At 37.3% G+C, this 8,302-nt stretch overlaps 1 protein-coding gene across 1 annotated transcript in view; it reads left to right on the top strand.

Annotated features, from left to right (window-relative positions):
• Positions 1-772: 772 nt before the first annotated feature.
• Positions 773-8,302, top strand: part of TENM2 (teneurin transmembrane protein 2) — a 689,309-nt gene continuing 681,779 nt past the window's right edge. The window contains exon 1 of the mRNA XM_030503752.1: positions 773-789. The gene's annotated coding sequence lies outside the window, so the exon portion shown is untranslated. The remainder of the gene's footprint in view (positions 790-8,302) is intronic.

Raw genomic sequence — 8,302 nt, 5'->3', positions numbered from 1 at the left:
TATCTTTGTACTACAGAAAGTGCTTGACTTCTAAGTATTGAGCTATAAAAAGAGTTTTCTGCAGACCTCTCTGTTTAATGAAGTGTATATGCTGATAATGTTGAACCAAACCTGAGGCTTTACTTAGGTGACATTCTCAGTGAGCCAGTGGGACAGATTTGGCCAGAGGGGCATTTCTGTTAATAGGCCTGAAGGATTAAACTTGCATTTAGTTTCCAAGATGAGCACAGTTTTTGACAAGACACTTTTATTTCTATTGGTGGCAAGAAGCTATTGCAAAGGAAGGGCATGAGATAATGTGTATGTTTTCTTGTGGTGTTTCTTGAAGAGACAATGTGAGTCACTGCTCAAAGAATCAAAGAGAAAATTCAGTGAAAAAAGACACCTTTTTAGAGAAAATCAAACTGCCTGATGTATAAGCTTGCATCTAGAATGGTGCCTCCTAGGAAGCACAGAAAGATACAGCAGTATGGACACAGATGGTGTAGGCTCTCGAAAGTCAGTAAAATTCTCTCTGTTAATTGAAATCAATTGTGGGTCATGTGCTAGATTTATGATAATTACATTAAAGGTATTGTGACTAAAACCAAACCCTAGCTTTTATACATATATGTAAAGCTATACATATATACATATATATACAAGTACAGTGGGATTTACTACATACCTTGCAAGATCTTTCACAAATGCAGGTAATGTGCATGTTTTTAATATTTTATTTTATTTTTTCTTCTAATACTAGGTGATAGTCAAACTCCAGGGGAAGAGGTTCCAATCTACAGGAAGCTGGTAGGTCAAATTTTAAAATTATATAAACTCTAGTATAATTAGGTTGACAAAAAAGATATAAGCGGTAAGGTAATGAAACTTGCATTTACTGGGTATTCAGAGAATATGCAAAATCATTTAAATTTACATACTGAGGGGGAGAAAATGTGGTTTAGCAGAGGCAATTAACATGAGAAAGTAAGACAGATGCTGTGCAAATAATTCATAATGAATAATTTCTTTGCTCCATTTTGTGTTTGCAAGTTTTCCAAACAAACTGGTTTTTCTGATGTATATGTTCAAACTGTTTGCTGAATAATATCTATGCATAATTTTTTGTCTGTAATTCATTCATAAGTAGAGCTTTTTGAATATTCAAGGTTTTTTTTTCCAATGGGTATGTAGGTTGTACAACATATTTCTCTTTTCCAATTGGAGAAACATAACTTATAGGTTCTGCTGTGAATAATCACAATATTTAACAATATTTGCTTCATTATTTTACCAAACATTCCTGCTAGTAAACTCATTTGTTAAAATAATTATGGAAAAATAGATGCAAACAAAAGCAAATAAATTAGTCTGGCATCCCCTCTATTGTTTCTCATTTGAGAAAAATAATTTGTACTGTCCATAATTCTGTTTGTCTTTAATTAAAATACATGAGGAAGCTGAAAACACAAAATCATAGCCTTAAGGATACTTATGTTTCATATGGCCATAGTGTAGAGTTCCACTTAAATTCACTTTGTTTCTTGCCCAAATGTGTGTGCTCTGTTTTACTTCATTCATCCTTCTGGCCGGTGGTGTGGCAGTTGTGCAGCTTGGCGCAGTGACAAACCAGTGTGTGTCACCTATGGCCTGTGCTTTCAGCTCGCTTCCAGAGTAACTGATGGCATGGGCAGCTTGCGCCTCCGTGTACATGACAGCTGAATTTCCATTCAGCATGTAGCCAAACATGATGTTGGCTTCTGCTGGATAGCAGAAAGGAAAGACTTACATGTAGGACACTAATGAAGATGAATATACTATTTGTTGGCAGTCAAGGTGATTAATTGCAAGAGGCAAGCTTAATTACACCAGTAGTTACAATTGGTGTCATGGACAGGCACCAAGTTTTTTATGGCCCCGTTGTTAGAAATGTGTTGAAGTTTGAATGTGAACGCATTAATGAATGAGTACAAATTGTGTCTTCTTATGTAACAGCCATATATTCTTTATTATATTTAGAGGCATATTTATTTGGAATGCTGGAAACGTCCAATTTTACTCTTTCTCTAAGTGAAGCAGGTCATTAGACCCGAGAGACTGCAGCATTCTAAGGATAAATTGTTTATGATGAACTCAATGAGTGAATTTCATTTACAGAATCTTATTAGCAATGAAAAAATGTATTTTAATTCATATTTTTTTTTTAATTTTGTGCATGTTTTTACATTTAATACATTTATCTTTCAGAGTTTCAGTTTACTATTTCAGTAGTGATAATTACAAAAAATGTAATCTAGGTATGAGTAAGCTAAGTTTCACATTCCTAAGGAAACAGTGGGAGAGTTTTAAGTTCTCTTTTTGAGACACCTTTATATCCCATTTACACGCTGTCACTTAAGGTCTGACAGGCTCAACTGACACCTTTTTTTCCCCAAGATCAGAAATTGGCCTGGGAGTAGCTTATGACACGAGAAGTACAAAGGATTCCCCAAACCTTTCCCACACTGATAGGACAGGAGAATGAAGAGAACACATAAATACAGTTTCACAAATGTCAATTCTGCAAACATGTATCAGTGTGGAAGTTCTGCCATTCTCGTATTTTACACTGAAACATGTGAGAACACCAAGACAATTATTTTAAATAACTGAAGTATACCTATATGTCTTCAGAAGAGAATGGAAAAAAGAGACTCACTTGCTTAGTAAGCCCTGGTGTAGTAGCATGTTAACCAGCCACTGCCGAGTTCCTTTGGGTGCAGAGAAATTATGTCTTTAATGAGCATGGCAAACTAAACAGTTGTGTGAAAATCCAGAAGGATGACAATGAAGTGACATTAAAACTAGAAGGAAATTGTAATTCACTAATTTGGCAGATTTTATATAGCAAATATGACTTCATTTTTTTAGAATGAGATATATAAATTAAAGTAAGAAAACAACAGAAAAGAAAACATCCATTAAACTAATCTAGTGAGTAGGTATTCTCATTGTTCCCTGGTTACTTGCCTTCTCTTCTCTTACTTTTTTCAGCACTTTAAATTTCAACTTTGTAAAACGTATAGACATACTATTATGCTTTGTTTCCTTCTACAGTTTAAAAGAACACGTTTTGGAATCTAGGTGTATTGTCAGCGATTGCCATAATACATTATTTTTGTAATCTTAAAACAGACATTCTAGATTATCCATCCCCGCAAATGTAATTCCTACTCTAAATTCCCATTTTTCTATAGCTGCCTTCATTTCTATGTGCACTGCAAGAGTCCTTACTGGTAGGAGTGATAAATTAACATGTTTCTTTGCATTATACATATTTACAGCAAATAAACTGTGTATACCGTATCACTTTATAAATCTATTGCCCAGTGCTGTTATAGCCAATGCATTAAATATTGGGCTACTCATGGACTGCTCACTGCAGTTTAACACAACAGATAATGAAAGGAGATCGGGCATGAAAACTTCCTCTTTATCTTGCACCTTTTGTCACACAAAGTAGCTGATAACGGCTGAGTTCATCATCTTCTTTCATATGATATTCAGGAAATAAGGCACTTAAACCATGACCTTCCCAGAGAAAGGACTGTGTCATCTTGTTTAGCCAGCAGCAAAAATGGGGCCCTGATCCTGAAGGGAGTTGGATTTTGTCAGAAGATAAATAAAGCAAGTGAATACTTTTGTGTGCTTGTATGGAACTTCTTTTCAAGGAAAATATTTTGCATTAAAAGAGGGTAGAAGAAGGCACAAAACATAAAAGTTACGCATGAAAGATGGGACTAAACTAAGTAAAAATAAAAAATAAATTTGTTTAATAGCTTACTTAAACATCAGTTGTGTAGTCTCTATTCTTTCATTATTTTACCAAGAATGCAATGCAATAACACAGAACTTATGCTCTTAGGAAAAAGTTATCCAATCCTGAGAATTTTATGTTAGTTTATTATTATTTAATATTTCTCATTTTCTTGGTAATTCTTGCATACTATGAAAATGAAAAAATATTGTTCAGTTTAATTTTCTAATGCCAAGTGAGCTTATGAAAGTTAAAAGGATCACTGATATATCATAGTATTTAATTTAGGTAACAAATTCGGCTTTTCCCCCCTCTAATTCTTCCCCCAGTCTCCCAAGTGGTCTTATTTAAAAGGAACAAATTCTGTCAGTGAGGTTTGCATTGATATTTTATGTAGGGATAAAAGTGTATCACTTACAAGGTAAACTGTCACAAACGGCATGCCCTATTTTATATATTGTACACTTATATTTTTACTTGGTTTTGGTTCTCAGCATTCTTGCCCTGATCACTCTTTGCATTTTCACATGCACCTTCCAGCAGATGCTTTGCCTGCACCTTTTGACATACTTCCTGCTGAAGCAGACTGCTAACCTATAATTGCTTTTGAGTCAGACTTTAAATCTTGTATGGATTGAATTAATTTCAGCATTATGCAGAATAGCTGCTGTGTCCATTACACCTTGCCGGTTTCTTTTTCTCTGCTTATTGTTCCAGATATATTGTTTTACCGCTTCTTGTGGCTATAACAATTTAACTGACCTGCCCCGTAGCCTAGATATTAGAACTGTCTGTGTGTTGTCACCCAAACTTAGACTCACTTACTCTGTGTACAGACTATGTATCTGTGGTGTACCTTGCCCACACCAATACTGCTTAATGCAGAGCTGAGGAAAAATACTTCTGATTTCAGAAATAAATGCTCATTTCATCCTTAGTTTGCTTTGTCAGGGAACTCACTAACCAGAATGCTCCCTGACCTCCATGGTTAGTGAGGTCCTGTGAGGTCCTCACTAGTTAGTGAGGTCCTCCTGACCTCCCTCCTCCATGGAGAAAATACTCCAATCACCTTGTAGTATTTTCTCCCAGGCCAAAACTGCAAAGGCATTTCTATAGCATATACTTTAATGTAGTGGTTACAACCTCTCAGTAATTACTGCAGGAAGATAAGTGAGACTTTTCATCCTCTGTGGTGCCAGAGTCCAAGAGAATTAACATTGTCACAGCTTGCAGTGACACCCAAGAGCAGTCAGCAGCTTGCAAAACCAAACTAAGAACTAGTCAACAACTGTCTCTTCCACTGATGTTACAACAGTAATGAGAATACAGATTTCAGCATTCCATAACTGGAATCTGTGTATTAGAAACCAGTATGATTCCAGTAACTGGATGGGCGAGAAGCAGGTAAGAGACCTGAATCCTAGTGGTTTAGGATTAGCACGTAAGTACAGTGTTTGCAGTGGAAACAGTGCATCCCACCAAGTTTTCTAGAGCAATACCTCATTTCAGCACGCACAAAGTGGTGTTTCCTGAGACCTGGACAATGTGTACACAAAAATTCTTCTCAGAGCCCAGTGAGTTCTCCTCTTCATCTGCCAGATAAGCAAAGGCTCATCATTTGCTTAGACATGGCACTAATCCACTTCAACAATAAGTTGGCAGCTCTTTTCTTCAGAATTCCTTTGAAATATTTGTGGTCAGTGAAGATCCTGTTGGGGAAAAGGGGTGTAGGTATGTAAGTCCAGAGTGTGAGGTGTCTCGAGCATACTGCAGAGGGGCACCATGGCAGACAGGTACTATCCTACTCAATTTTGCAGGGGGAGAGAGTTTCATTAGGCCTGGCTGTGTGTACTGAATGGGCTCGTATGCAGACAGCAATTTATCTAAAGAGAAATGATCCCTCTTTTAGTACAACAACATTCTGTTCCTATAAAAGTCTTCATATTTTCTTTACTTTCCACTGAGCAGGTATTGCCTACAAAGACTTTCCATCTTTTTTCCTCCTCTTCTTCTTCCAGAACTGCAAACTTGTTGATGGCTTTGAATTGTTCAGAGCCGTTCAAGCACATAGCAAGTCGCTTTCTACCTGCTTGGTACTTCTATTTGAGCCATTTCAAAGACAGGCTATAATTCTTACAAGGTAGATGGGCTGGCTGTAGAAGGGAAAGGAAAAAAAGGCCGGAGGGAGTGGAAACAACCTGAAAATACTAGTACAATTTCAACACCTTTCTCTTCTCTTTGGTTGACAAATTACAGACACCTTCTGGCAATATTCAAGAGGTGACAAAAACTCCTTTATTTTAATGTAAAACATGCCCCACATTTACTGAATTACCAAAGATGGTAATTCCAGTGTGTTAAAATTCTGCCTTTTGCCATTCCTCCTCTGTTGGTAGCTCACTGCACAATGCTTGGGTATTTCTCCTGTACCCTGTGTGGTTACTTCCTTGGAACAGATGCTCCCACACATGGGGTTTTTGTTCTTTTTTTACATTATTCTTTTCTTTTTTTTTTTGTAATCCAGACTACCTGCTTGGAGGATGTGTCTTTTACTATGCAATTGCAGGCTTAGGATTAAGGATGAAAATAGGACATCTAAATCAGGTGCATGATATTCCTGTATATATAATAAATGTGGGAAATTGTACAATTAAATTAATCCTCTTTCCAATGTGCTAAAGCATTGGAGAGGCACTGTTGAGTAAGATAAGCTCTCTCTTTATTCTGAAGAGTTGAGTCCTATGTCGGTATGGTGGATCATTGCATATTATGATTTCTAGTTTACGGGGATGGCAAAACCTGTGCTTATCATCTGGTGTCACCTCTTGTGTAATGCCAGCAGCGAACTTCACCTGAACTTCACCCAAGTCAACACTCAGGCAATCCCATATTCTTACATTTGAGATGCAAGATACCCTTCAGAAAGATTTTCAGTTCTATTTAAACACTCCAAGCAACAGAAATCACATTCCATAGGTAAAATGTTCCAGTTTTTAATTAGCTGTAGTATTAAAATTTCACTTTCATTGTACAATCTGTTTACCTAGCATCAACTTCCAGAAAACGTCTTTAATTCTGCCTGTTTTGATCAAGCTATAGCAATGTGTGTGGTGAAGCAGTCAGATATTAACAAAGGAATAATGATATATAGAGACACATTGAAAAATCAGCACTTCTAAGTTAGAAAATTCAAACACGTGCTTAAAAGGCAAAGGGACAAGCATCTCGCATTTATCTTCAGTAAACTGCAGATCTTTTTTATTGTCTCCCTTTTCCTTTCCTTTCAAATCAAACTGAAGGTCAGTTTTTCAAAGTAGTGTGAGAAAGAGAACCATGGCCCTTCTGGAAGTGGACACGATTTCTGCTGTCAGTCAGATCTGTGACAAGGTGATACTGAGAGAGACTCCAAAGACATTAGGGACTGAAGCTAGTAAAGCGGGCAGGTGCTAGGCTGTGTATCACAGGGATCTTGGGCATGGAGCAGTAACTAATATGGTCAGCAGGATAGGGATACATCTGCAGTCCCATTCCTAAGGCACTTTACTAAAATGTCTGGAAATAGATTCATATTCATTTGGGGGATTCACTGCTTGGAACTTGTTCTTGAGGGTAGGCACTTACATTCTTTCATCTAAAGGGCTAAACAGAGCTAAAGGATTTAAAACGTGCTAGAGGAAGAGTAGCCCATAGTCACCATTTAGTTACTGATCCAGTAGTTACAGAGTTCTAACCCAAGAAAGGAAGTATTTGGTTTATTCTCCACAGCCTCATGCATATTCAGTCTCACGTCTCATTCCCAGGAGAATACACTTAACACCAGATTAAAGGGATGGGAACAAACCTCTCTTCCATTGAAGCTGTATCACTACACCTAAAAGAACTCAAGATTAATTTAAACAGAGAACAAGAGGAAGAGAGAGCATGGTTCCCTGTCTTCTGTTAGGATCCTCACTTTGGGAAGAAGACATGGTTTTCCTTCTAAAATATACATTATTTGTCTCTCAGATATTCTAATTTTTATATAGCTATCATTAATCCTAAGTATGGACACAAACCCAGTATTCCCAGTATTGGTCTTCCTTATGACACTTAGACATGTAACTTGTGTGTTTTTGCTTTGATACTCTTTCTGCTACCCACCCACTCACAGCTCTCATCTTTACTAACCCATCCCAGCCAGAGCAAAAGTTCACTTCTTCACCAGGACAAACTAATGCATTTACTGTAAACTGCCTTCCAGAAACAATCCCCAGCCTGAAATGTAACCCACGTTCCTTATCACTAGATGCCTGACCTTGACTCCGATCGCTCTGTTGAAAAACTGAGGCCACCTTTGCAAGATGTATGGATGGGTCCATGCCATTCACCTGTAGCCATCGTGATTGGCCAGCAAAAGATCTTCATTGTGTGGTGTTTAATCAGCCATTTGTTCTCAAATCACTGGTCTATTAACTGGCTTTGTAATATTCTGTGTATCGCTACTAGAAATACTCCAATGAGATGAAGATTTACAAATACCTTTAGACC

Source organism: Strigops habroptila, chromosome 12, assembly GCF_004027225.2.
Source record: "Strigops habroptila isolate Jane chromosome 12, bStrHab1.2.pri, whole genome shotgun sequence".
Lineage (NCBI taxonomy): Eukaryota > Metazoa > Chordata > Aves > Psittaciformes > Psittacidae > Strigops > Strigops habroptila.
This window is presented reverse-complemented; position numbering and strand designations above follow the sequence as displayed.